At 41.0% G+C, this 12,403-nt stretch overlaps 1 protein-coding gene across 14 annotated transcripts in view; it reads right to left on the bottom strand.

The window, feature by feature from the left end:
- The window catches only part of foxp1.L (forkhead box P1 L homeolog), a 612,880-nt gene that overhangs the window by 342,859 nt on the left and 257,618 nt on the right, over positions 1-12,403 (bottom strand). Inside the window, exon 1 of one of the 14 annotated variants that reach the window (XM_018259177.2) lies at positions 2,799-2,856. The exons of the other annotated variants lie outside the window; for them this stretch is intronic. The gene's annotated coding sequence lies outside the window, so the exon portion shown is untranslated. Of the gene's footprint in view, positions 1-2,798; positions 2,857-12,403 lie in introns of those variants that run through there. 14 annotated transcript variants of the gene reach the window in all.

Genomic DNA, 12,403 nt, shown 5'->3' with positions numbered 1-12,403 from the left:
TTCTAATTTCGAGTTGATGGGAGTTTAAAAAAACTCCCAACACCTCGAAATTCGACCCTTGATAAATCTGCCCCTGAGAGTTTTTACCCCAGAGACGAGCCTTGTTTTACTACACGGTGCGGTGCAATAAGAGTTAAAAAAAAGCAGAGGCACCCAGCCCCCCACCCGGTGTTAAACAAAAAAAAAAAAAAGATAAAAGAAATGCAAATCGCTATTGTCACGGAACGTTAAAGTACCTGTCTGTATTTTTACACGGGACCGATTATCTCTATCAATCAAAATTTAAGAATACAAAAGCGTTAATCATAGAAGGAGCCTTGTCTGAGTACATTCTCATAAAACTCTGAAAAAAAAAAACAGTTTTTTTAAACCCCGTACTTACTAATGTTGGAAGGGGAGAAAAAAACGTAGAAGAAAAGTAGAAGATGCCAGTTTATCTTTACATGATGCTGTGAGAATGGGAAGTTCTTATTTCGGGTGAATTAACCCCCCACAGCTCTGTCCATTGCAGCCTGCCTAATAGGGTAGGACTACATGGACGTTTTCGGCGCAATCCGACGAGCTGCAACAAAACGCCTGCATCAGATCGCATGCGACGGAAATAAGGTAGGTAATGGAAATGTTGCAGTGTTGATCTAATGCGACAATTGTCGGATGCAGAAGCTGCATCTGACAGTCGCGTCAGATCAACAATGCGACACCATGCGACAATGCATTCACTTATTTCCGTCTCATGCGATCTGACGCAGGCGTTTTGTTGCAGCGCCTCGGATGGCGCCGAAAACTTCCATGTAGTCCTACCCTTATTAATAAGGAAAGTAATGCTGTCAGCCCACAAGTGGTGTAACAGCACACCCTTCTGTTAGGCAGCTCAGCACCCAGCACCCTTAGGGTGTCCTGAAGGTCACTGCAATGTCCTTACACCCTCCCTTATTTATTCATCACAATTTGCTATTTCCTTTATATATGTATAAATATACATTTGTTTGTTGCAGAGAAAAACCACATTTTTTTTAAAAAAGACAAAAAAAAAAAAATTCAATTATTCTAATTTCTCCTAGAAAATAGTTTAGTATTTAGGTATTTTGCAACTGCCGGAATCCTGAAAGCAACAATTTTAGGCTTCTTTAAAAGAAAAAAAAAAAATGCCTGATGAATGCAAATTGTTGCAATAAATCACTTAGTCTCCTTTTTTTTTCTGATAGAATTGTTGGTAATGTGCGGGATAATTAAATAGTTAGGAGCCCGTCATGTTTCACTTTGAAGTTAGGAGCTCGCCTCGTGATTACTAAACAACATGGAAGGAGGAAACAGTAAACAAGTCTGGGGAGAGATAATGCAGGCGTTCTGCTGCACTGAGAGATAAAACATTTATTATATGTCTGTTTCTGTATTTATATATATATATATATTATTTACTAAACTCTAGACTTTTTGGGGCAAAACTTGAATGTTTCTGGGTTTTTTTTATTTTTAAATGTATTAGAGCAGGGGCACACGGGCAGATTCGGGGAGATTTAGTCGCCTGGCGACTAATCGCCTCTTCTGTGGGGGGTGACAATCTCCCCGAAATGCCTTCCCCCTGCTAAATGAGAAAACGCCATCGATTTCCAAAGTCGACCGAAGTTTCCTCATGAGGCAACTTCAGGCGACTTTGGAAATCGAAGCGCAACGAGTGTATTGGCGCAGGCGTTTTCTGATTATTGCAGGAGGAAGGCAGTTCGGGGAGATTGTCGCCCCGCAGAAGAGGCGTTTAGTCGCCAGGCGACTAAATTTCCCCGAATCTGCCTGTGTGCCCCTGCCCTTAAAGCCCGATACAGCAAAAAGAATCCATATATACTCCATCTCAGACCCGCTGAGGTTGTGTAAAAGTCAGTGGCAGAGGTCCCTATCCTATTTTGACATTTCTGTGGTCTGCGCTGAAATTATCCTGAAAATCCGACCTTTTTTAAGCAAAAATCTGAAAAATTCTAAATTTTATCGGGGAAAAAAGCCTGAAAACAGTGAGTGATTTGGGGGAAAACTCCATTTGGGTTTTCGCTCGATTTTATTGTGTTTTTACATGAACAGATTAAATTGAGCTTTTTTAATAATAAATAAGGTCGAATCGTGGATTCTAGTTTGGGCGGACTATTTTTATTTAAATAATGAGAAAAATTCTGATTTTAGTAAATAACCCTTATAATGTGTGTGTGTAGTAAGTTTAATTCATTTTATAAGTCATGATTCCTTGTTTATACTTTAATGACACGAATTAATAATTAAACAAACAAACAGTTCGGTAGCAACATCAGTGGATCATTTTAGAGGCTTGTCGCTGCACATAATATAATAATATAATAATGTAATAATATAATAAAGTAATGATATAATATAGAGGAATACATGGACACGTAGCACAAAGGAAAGGACTTTCTCCCAGTATCAGTGGAAAGGGTAAGAGACTTTATACACACCCACTGTCTCCCTGTCCCAGGACACCCAGCTCAGGAAGCACCCAAGGGGGTCTCGTCTCTCTGTTTGCTCTGCTTTCTAGAACTGCCCCGGCAAACAATGGAGCGCATTCTTTTCAGAGCCACCAAACAAGACTTTCAAGCCCAGAGGAAAGGGAGCTGCTGTTCACAGATGAACAAATAGAAATAATAAAAAAAAAAAGACAGTTTTTGGTCGCCCAGGAGAAACTGTATAGCTGGCGGGTGAACTGGTAACTGCAGGCAGAGATAACGTTTATTTAAAGACGGTGGAGCTGCAAAGGCTTTGGCTGGAAATACAAAGTGTGAAAGTAAAGTGTGACTTACCCATTGATGAGAAGAGGCAGGCTGTGTGTGTATGGGTGCATGGGTGCAGCTCCAATAAGGCTGAATGAGGACACACACACACACACACAATAATAAAGAAGTGATAGAGAGAAGTCCTGGCTGTGCTCTCTCACTCAGGCGTCAGTGTACGGAAGAAATGAAGCATGTGGGCTAAACACAACAAAAGCTACTCTGCCTCACTATATACATTACTCTACTTTACTCTCTATTACTTTACATTACTTTATATTACTTTACATTACTTTACATTACTATACATTACTCTACATTACTGTACTCTCCTTTACTCTACATTACTTTACTTTACTCTACATTACTCTACATTACTTTACATTACTTTAGATTACTCTACTTTACTTTACATTATTCTACATTATTTTACATTACTCTACATTATTCTACATTGCTTTACATTGCTTTATGTTACTCTATGTTACTCTACATTACTCTACTTTACTCTACATTACTTTACATCACTCTGCATTATACTACATTACTCTACATTCCGCTACATTACTTTACATTATTCTACATTACTTTACATTACTCTACGTTGCTTTACATTGCTGTACGTTACTCTACTTTACTCTATGCAACTCTACTTTACTCTACATTACTTTACATTACTTTAAATTACTCTGCATTACACTACATTACAATACATTACTTTACCCTGCATTACTTTACATTATTCTATAGTTTACATTTATTTTATAGTTTTTGAATGATTTGCCTTTTTCTTCTGGCTCTCTCCAGCTTTCAAATGGGGGTCACTGACCCCATCTAAAAAAAATGATGCGCTGTAAGGCTACAAATGTATAATTATTGCTTATATTCCAGTCTCTTATACATAATAATGCATGATTGCTAGGGTTGTTGGACCATAGCAACCTCTGTGCCGACGCGCTTGTGAGCATGCTCTATGTTTTTGCCGCAACTGCCTGAGAAAAGGGGGTCGTGGTCAGCCTGCCCGATCGATCAACATCGGCAGAAGACTTCTCTGAGCTGTCGAGGTCCTGTATAAGTCAATGGGAGAGGCATCTACTGTATCTCAATTTGTAGTTTTCGTGGTCTGCACTGGGTTTAGCCATAAAAAAAAATTACCTTTTCAGGATTTTTGGGGCAAAAACTTGAGCGATTTGGGAAATAAGCAGGAAAAGTTCAAGCGAATCCGGCTTTGCTCACTTTTATAGAGCTTTCTTATTAAAAAATAAGTTTGGTTGTGTTTTTTTTTTTTAATAAAATATGAGATAAATTTGGATTTTAATAAATAACCCCCTAAAAAGTTAACTTAAACAACCCCTTTAATAGGGAGGAAGTATGGGGGCCCCTGTGGAGCTCTAACTGATAAGTAAGCGGTTATGAAAATCTCAAATGTAGTGGAGTGCGGTAAGTTGTAGTTACTGCTCCTCAGTGTATGCAGAGTGCGTCAGTAGGGGGTATAAAGTACCCAGCTGGCACCTCTCTATTCTCTATGTCCAGTGTTTAGGTGCAGAGAGCAACATGGAAGAGGGGGTGAAACTGTGACTGGAACTTTTGGGTAAAGCACCAGTGAACTCGGCACCAAAAAGTGCATCGTCTTTCCATTAAACGGGAATCGCCTGAAAGCGTCCAGTGCAGAACCATAACAAGTAACCCCATTCTAATGAAAGGAGGGGCAACCATTACCCTCTACCCAACAAGGTACTCAACTGGGGGGCGACAACTGGCATTTGCCCAAGGTTAATGTTGCATACCTACCAACTGTCCCGTTTTCAGCGGGACAGTCCCTCTTTTGACAGCTCAACCCTTGGTCCTTGGTTTGTACAGGAAAGTCCAGATTTTCTCTGCACTGAACAGGCAGAAAAAGAAATAAAGTTTCTAACTTAATGATAGATTCAGTTTGATCAACCTATAACCACTCCTTCTGTCCAGTGAAGCATTAATCTCCGACAGTAGAAGTTGTGGTTAATAATAGGTCCAATACGCAGAACTTTGCTGAACTGAGATCACTTGAGAAAGAGTTCAGTTCGAAACATGTCAGCAGCACATCCACAGCTGCAAATAAGATACTTTTGTAACAATTCTGAGATAAACAAATAAGTAATTGTAACAATATAAGTTAACAGGTCTCTTGGGAAAAGTTACACACAGCTTAAAGGGCAATTTGCCTTCATTAGCAAAACTGTAATAACTGAAAAAAACACAGAAATATGTTCAAACTTTCATAACCTGACAAATTTAATAAAATTAACATGATAATTAAGGGGTGTGGCCACAAAAAATGGGCGTTGCTCCAGCAGAATTCTGCACTGAAATCCATTTCTCAAAAGAGCAAACAGATGTTTTTATATTTAATTTTTGAATTCTGACATGGGGCTAGACATATTGTCAGTTTCCCAGGTGCACCCAGTCATGTGACTTGTGCTCTGATGAACTTTAGTCACTCTTTACTGCTGTACTGCAAGTTGGAGTGATATCACCCCTCCCCCAGCAGCCTAACAACAGAAGGTAACCAGATAGCAGCTCCCTAACACAAGATAACAGCTGCCAGGTAGATCTAAGAACAACATCCAATAGTAAAATCCAGGTCCCACTGTGACACATTCAGTTACATTGAGTAGGAGAAACAACAGCCTGCCAGAAAGCAGTCCCATCCTAAAGTGCTGGCTCTTTCTGAAATCACATGAACAGGCAAAATGACCTGAGATGTACCTACACACCAATATTACAACTAAAATACATACACTTGCTGGTTCGGGAATGAAATTTTATATTGTCGAGTGAATTATTTAATGATGTAAAATGTAAACAGTGTAATTTAGAAATAAAAACGACATCATAAAAATCATGGCAGAATCCCTTAACTTTCCCTTTAGAAGGATCAATAACAATGCCGCCAGTCAGGGCCGGAAATAGGGGTAGACAGAGTAGGCACATGCCTAGGGCGCAAAGCTGGGGGGCACCAGGCATGTAACTCTCTATTGCCTACCACATGTCCGGTCCCATCTCTCCCCGACTCTGTTCTATCTGCCCCGTCTACTTGTTCTTCTGCACATGTGCAAGTCGATTTGAGCATGCGCACACAGAGCGGCAATTCACAATTGCACACGTCCAGCAGGCGCCAGGACCGGCCAGGTTACCTAGGGCATCTGGTCAGCTTGGCCCGGCTCTGCCGCCAGTCAACCCTCCCCCCCATAGTAAGAAGAGGGCCCTGGGCTCTAGAGGCTGCTCCTAACTACAGTGCCAGTCAGACAGTCCCTTTTAAAACCCCAAATGACTTAAAAGTCACAGTGGTTAGTGAAAAAGAAAGGCAAGTGCTGTTCACACGAATGTGTCTGATTCCCCGAGCGCTACAACCACTCTCATGTACACACACAGTGATCACGTCACTGCCCACTCACAATACCCGGCTCACACTACACAGCTCACAACACACAGCTCACTATACACAGCTCACAATACACAACTCACAATACACAGCTCTCAATACACAACTAACTATACTCAACTCACTATACACAACTCACAATAAACAGCTCACTATACACAACTCACTATACACAACTCAAAATACACAGCTCAATATACACAACTCACAATACACAGCTCACTATACACAACTCAAAATACACAGCTCACTATACACAACTCACTACACACAACTCACAATACACAGCTCACTATACACAACTCACTATACACAACTCACTATACACAACTCACTATACACAACTCACTATACACAACTCACTACACACAGCTCACAAGGGAGACAAGCTGACCTACACCAACTACACAAATGACTCCCATTGCAAGAACAGCACAAGAATGAAACTGGGAAATGTGCTAAAAGTTACAGGTCTCATACTCTGTGGGACTCCATAAGAAAGGAGGCATGTCGTGTGACTTACATAAGGATGCACAGTTGTTAATGGACTACAACTCCCAGAATCTCCCACAGTCACAGACAGGAAGAGTCGGATTGGGCCGGTGGGATACCGGGAAAAAAAACGGTGGGCCACGGCGGCTCAGACCTGCTCCATCCCCTTGCTGCCCCCAACCACCCTCTCCGGCCCCAGTCACGGCAAAAGAAAAAGGGGGGTGCTGCTGTGGCGAGGGTCCGGAGGGGTTTTTGCGTCAAGGGGGAGAGGCAGCAGCCTCGGTGAGCCCCAGGTCCCCCAGTCCGACCCTGCAGACATGAGCTGTCTGAATTAAAGTAAGAAACGTATAAAGATATATTACTATACTGAGATATTATATGGAATCTTCTGCACCATAAATAAGCTTAGATATGCAGAGAGGAGCCATATGCTTCTTCTCTGCTGTTATTGTGACCTCCAAATGAAATGCACTCACACACCCACACTTCTTTTGAAATAAACTCACACAAGGAGTAATAAATCTCAACTCCAGCTGTAGTGATGTGCAGGTTGGGCGTATCCGGGTCGAAATTTAGGCGACCATTGTGGATTCGGTTCAGACTTGGAGCCACAATCCTAAACTGTTTCACTGCTTATATGAGGTTACCAGCCAGCCTGGAACTATACAGGCCTGCACTTCTGAGTACGGAGCCTACACATCAAGTATCCAGCCAGGCTAATACTCCAAAAAATTAGCTTGTCATAGAAGATTATTTCTAAGCAACTTTCCTAATACACTGGTACAGTATAAATTATTTGTAAATCTAACTGCTGCTTGCCGGCCTACAGGAACCATGTTGCAAAGATCAACTTACCTCCAGTCAAGACTCCAGTTCCCACAATGTCTATCAAGTTCTGGGAGTAAAAGATCTGAGTAGGGGAGTAACAGACTGGGATGTCAGGGTCCCACCAGAAAACCTTAGGCCGAGGGCCCACTTTGCAAATTTGTATTCCTCCTCTCCTCGCTCAACCTCTTTATTCTCCCAGTCTCTTTTCTCTACATACTATACTCTATTCTTCCATTATTAAACCTCTTTGTTCCCATAACAAAATATGGAAAGACCATGAAATAGGCTAAATGTTTAGAAGCAAGAGGCCCACTGACACCTGGGCCCACCGGGAGTTTTCCTGGTCTCCCGGTGGGCCAGTCCGACACTGAACGTGTGCAAGGAATTGTTGGCTGCAACAGTCGGGAAAGAAATGAAGAGGATAGCAAATGGCACATTCCGTTTTAATACCAATAGGTTTCATGTTTTAAATGTTTTTAGTAGACTTATGGCGATCCAAATTATGGACAAAAAACCTTATCCGGAAAACCCCAGGTCCCAAACATTCCTAATAATAGATCCTACACCTGAAATATTTTTAATAATTTTTTAATATTGCGACTATTTTAGCTAGCATTAGTCTAACAGCATGTGTAGTGTTTCTCCACCAGCATGGCAGATGATTTCCATTCAATCACTAACAGGAGGAACAAGGTATGAATGCGATAAGGAGTCGAAAGGCGGCCATACCTGGGCCTATAAATGATGCCAACTTGGCACCTTCGCAGCTAGCAAGGCGAGCCAATCTCACCTAAAATCAAACATCTAAAGGGCAGGTCTGAATATCCCAGTGGTCAAGGACCACGTCAATTGTTGATATGGTCCTCACCCAACCAATCCCTGTTGACCCTCAGGATAATCCAATCATGGGCCCATGATCCAGCAAATGCATGCAAAATCTATTTATATAGTATCCTCGCCAAATATGCAATTTATTAGATGTATCCTCAGATTTACACTACAAGGGTCATCAGCCTACAGGAATACATTTCATCTGCTTCCTTCGAGGAAAGACTTCTAGCGTTCTGCCTACCAAAGAAATAGTTATAATCAGTGGTCCTTATCCAAACTGCTGAAGGATACCACCAACATATCTATTCCCTGTCCTATTTGTAAAAAACTCATTTAATTTTAATTTAAATAGTGCTGTGCAGGTTTCTGTTAGCAGAGCTGCTGACCCCCCTATTTAATCAGGAGTTACCCAAATTTAGCCGTCTTTATCCGGTCTCCCGTCATCCTGCCGCATTCTCCCGAATATTATTTCCCCCAATTATTTCTGCACATTCCCTTTGTAATTTGGACTCTAGCAACCAGATTGCTGAAAGTGCAAACTGGAGAGCTGCTGAATAAAAAGCTAAATAACTCAAAAAACACAAATAATAGAAAATAAAAAAACAATCGCAAATTGTCTCAGAATATCACGTTCTGCATTATACTAAAAGTTAACTCAAAAGTGAACAACCCCTTTAAATAAACCCAATAGGCTGGTTTTGCTTCCAATAAGGATTAATTATATCTTAGTTGGGATCAAGTACAAGGTATTGTTTTATTATTACAGAGAAAAAAGGAAATCATTTTTAAAAATTGGAATTATTTGACTAAAATGGAGTCTATAGGAGACAACCTTCCCGTAATTCGGAGCTTCCTGAATAACAGGTTTCCGGATAACGGATCCCATTCCTGCATTTGTAAATAGTGCGTGGACTTCTATGTTTTGTGTTTATTTATGTATTTTCTAGGGATGCACCAAATCCACTATTTTGGATTTGGCCGAACTCTTGAATCCTTCGCGAAAGATTCAGCCGAATACCGAACCAAATCCAAATTTGCATATGCAAATTAGGGGTGGGACGGGAAACATTTTTTACTTCCTTGTTTTGTGACAAAAAGTCACGTGATTTCCCTCCCCGTCCCTAATTTGCATATACAAATTAGGAGTTGGATTCGGTTTGGCCGGGCAGAAGGATTCAGCCGTATCTGAATCTTGCTGAAAAAGGCCAAATACTGGCCGAATCCCGAACCAAATCCTGGATTCGGTGCATCCCTGGTATTTTCTCACTCCCCTTTGCAGTACACAAATACACAAAGATTATTTTTAGACTTCTGTAGACATTTTCTAAAGTTGCTCCTACTTTTTTGTTGTTGTTGTTGATCACATTTCTTATTAGAAAATGTGAAATTCTTTATGTTTTTTTGTTTTAAGGCCCACAAAGTCGTTATAAGTTGTCCACTCCGGATTTCCTTCCTTCGTCACTTTCTCCTTTATTTTTTCGAGATGGATGTGCGTTTATAAAATAATAATAATAATAAAAAAAAGCTCATCTCCAAACGTAAGAGAAAGAACTGCTTGTTGCACACACAGGGCAATAAATACAAATCAATTCAATCCCCGGCCAACAGCTTGAGATAAAAACAAAAAACCGAGGCAACAAAAATAATAATAAAAAGAAAAAAGAGAAGGTGGGGAGGGGGATGGCGGTGGAGGAACGAGACCTTCAGCAAATAAACAGGGTATACCGTTTCAAAGGCTACAGACACAGACATCTCATTGTTTGAGCCAATTATCAGTGGAAAAATAATAACAGCAGATGGATTCAGAGTCACTGACTTTTCATATGCACTTCAACAGATGATGAAATGCAAGAGCTATCTGAAAAAGGCAAAACATCTTTCAGTGAGAGAACTCTATCCTCCAGATGGGAACCTTCTAAGGCAGCTGATTATCCTCTTAAAATGCCGACTTAGCTAGCGATTCAGGGGCTTATCAGATAGCGAGGGCACAATGACATCATTATTAGCAGTCTCGGCTTGAAGGAATAAAGAAAGGAAGGAGTCGGGAACAACGATTTTTCGGCACGAGAGAAGCAGAACACAAAATAAATAAATATAGAGGATAAAGGGACGGCATGGGAGATATGGATAACACAGCTGCTTGTTTGACTTGTACCTGCAATTCTACATGACTGTAACGAGACCAAAGAACCCCAAAGTCTGTACCGATTTCATTAGGGGTGACCAGCAGTGCTGCTGGGAGTATTAAACATTGTAGTTCAATAACAGTTCACAGGTTGAACATGTCTGATTTAAAGGAACATTATGTTAACAAGTCAGGGGTTTAGAAATAAGAATGTTAATGTCATATTGTAGCACATACCTCCCAACATTTGGAAAACAGAAAGAGGACAAAAAGATTTGCTGTGCGGAGAGCGTCACACCCATGTATGGCCACACCCCCTAATTACCATGTCAATTTGACAGGTTATGGAAAGTTTGAACTAGGGATGCACCGAATCAGGATTTGGTTCGGGATTTGGCCAGGATTCAGCTTTTTTCAGCAGGATTCGAATTCCTTGTTCCTGGCTGAACCGAATCCTAATTTGCATATTAGGGGCGGGGAGGGAAATCTCCTGACTTTTTGTTACAAAACAAGGAAGTAAAATATTTTTCCCATTCCTACCCTTAATTTGCATATGCAAATTAGGATTCTGATTGGTTCGGTTTTTGGGCCGATTCTTTCGTGAAGGATTCGGGGATTCGGGGGTTCGAACACATTTCTGGGAGTTTTAGGGTCAGGTTTTACATTACAGTTTTGCTAGTTAATTGCCCTTTAAGCTGCAAGTCTCGGTTTCCCCAAGAGACTTGTTTTTCTTAAATTGTTACAACTGTTCATTTGTTTATCATAAATAGTTACAATTGTATCTTTGCTTATCTTAAATAGTTACAATTGTATCTTTGCTTATCTTAAATAGTTACAATTGTATCTTTGCTTATCTTCAATAGTTACAAATGTATCGAAGTGCAGCAGCCACCTATTTTGGGCTCTCTGCCAAAAGCCTCTTCTTTTAATTGAGTTTTAGAAACTTTGTATCTTTTTCTGGTTGTTCAGTGCAGGTAATCAAAGAGAAAGTTGGGACATTTCAGTAACAACCTGGGACTGCAGGTTGAGCTGTCAAAATCTGGACTGTCCCGTGAAAAACAGGTCAGTTGGGAGGTATGATAGAGCATTCCATTTAAACCCGACAAAAGATGAGTTGGTTTTTACAGAAAACAAATTTTAGGCTGAGGAACCAACAACATCTCAAGAACATCTGTCCTGTGGGCCTCCAGTTGGACAGCTCTGCTTTTGAGGATGCACACGTACTATAGATTTCTACATGCGGAATGATGGCCTGCTCTTTAATATGACTAAACTGGCGCTATATAAATACATGTTAATAATAATAATAATAATAATAAACTGAACAATTCTGATTATTGGCCCATGTCCTACTGCTAAACAGCATGATCACATGGTTTGCAGCAGGAACAACAATTTTTGGCAATCTTGAGCAACAGACATCGCCAGTAGAAAGGGTTGAACTGGAGAGCTCAGTGGCATCATCTTCCAACAAGGCAGTTGATTTCTGTCTGCTTGATGTGCCCCAATCAACTATAAATTAAGTGCCTTTGAAGCAGAAACATTTAGGAGAAACAAAAGTTCAGGCCACAAACTCTCAGAAAGGAACCGCTGAGCGCCAAAGCTTGTAGAGAACACAAATTGCAGGTCCTCAGGTGGAACACTCACTGTCAAGTTCCAAACGGTCCCCAGCAGTGTCGGACAGGGTCAGTGGGTTACCGGGAAAAAGCCGGTCGGCCCCGGCCCTCAAGGCCCCCGGCTGCCCTATAAAGAAAAAAAAAACAGTGTGCCAAGCAAGGGAATCAGATTTAGTGAGGGGGCCCCTGGTCCCCAGAAGCAATGTCAGCACAAGATCTAAGGGTTTCCATGCCCAATATCTCCAGATGCAAGCATTAGCTGGAATGGAATAACTGTCAATTTTAATGAACCGTGGAGTGGCAGAAACATGGCCTCTGGATT

This window comes from Xenopus laevis, chromosome 4L (assembly GCF_017654675.1).
Source record: "Xenopus laevis strain J_2021 chromosome 4L, Xenopus_laevis_v10.1, whole genome shotgun sequence".
Classification (NCBI taxonomy): Eukaryota; Metazoa; Chordata; class Amphibia; order Anura; family Pipidae; genus Xenopus; species Xenopus laevis.
This window is presented reverse-complemented; position numbering and strand designations above follow the sequence as displayed.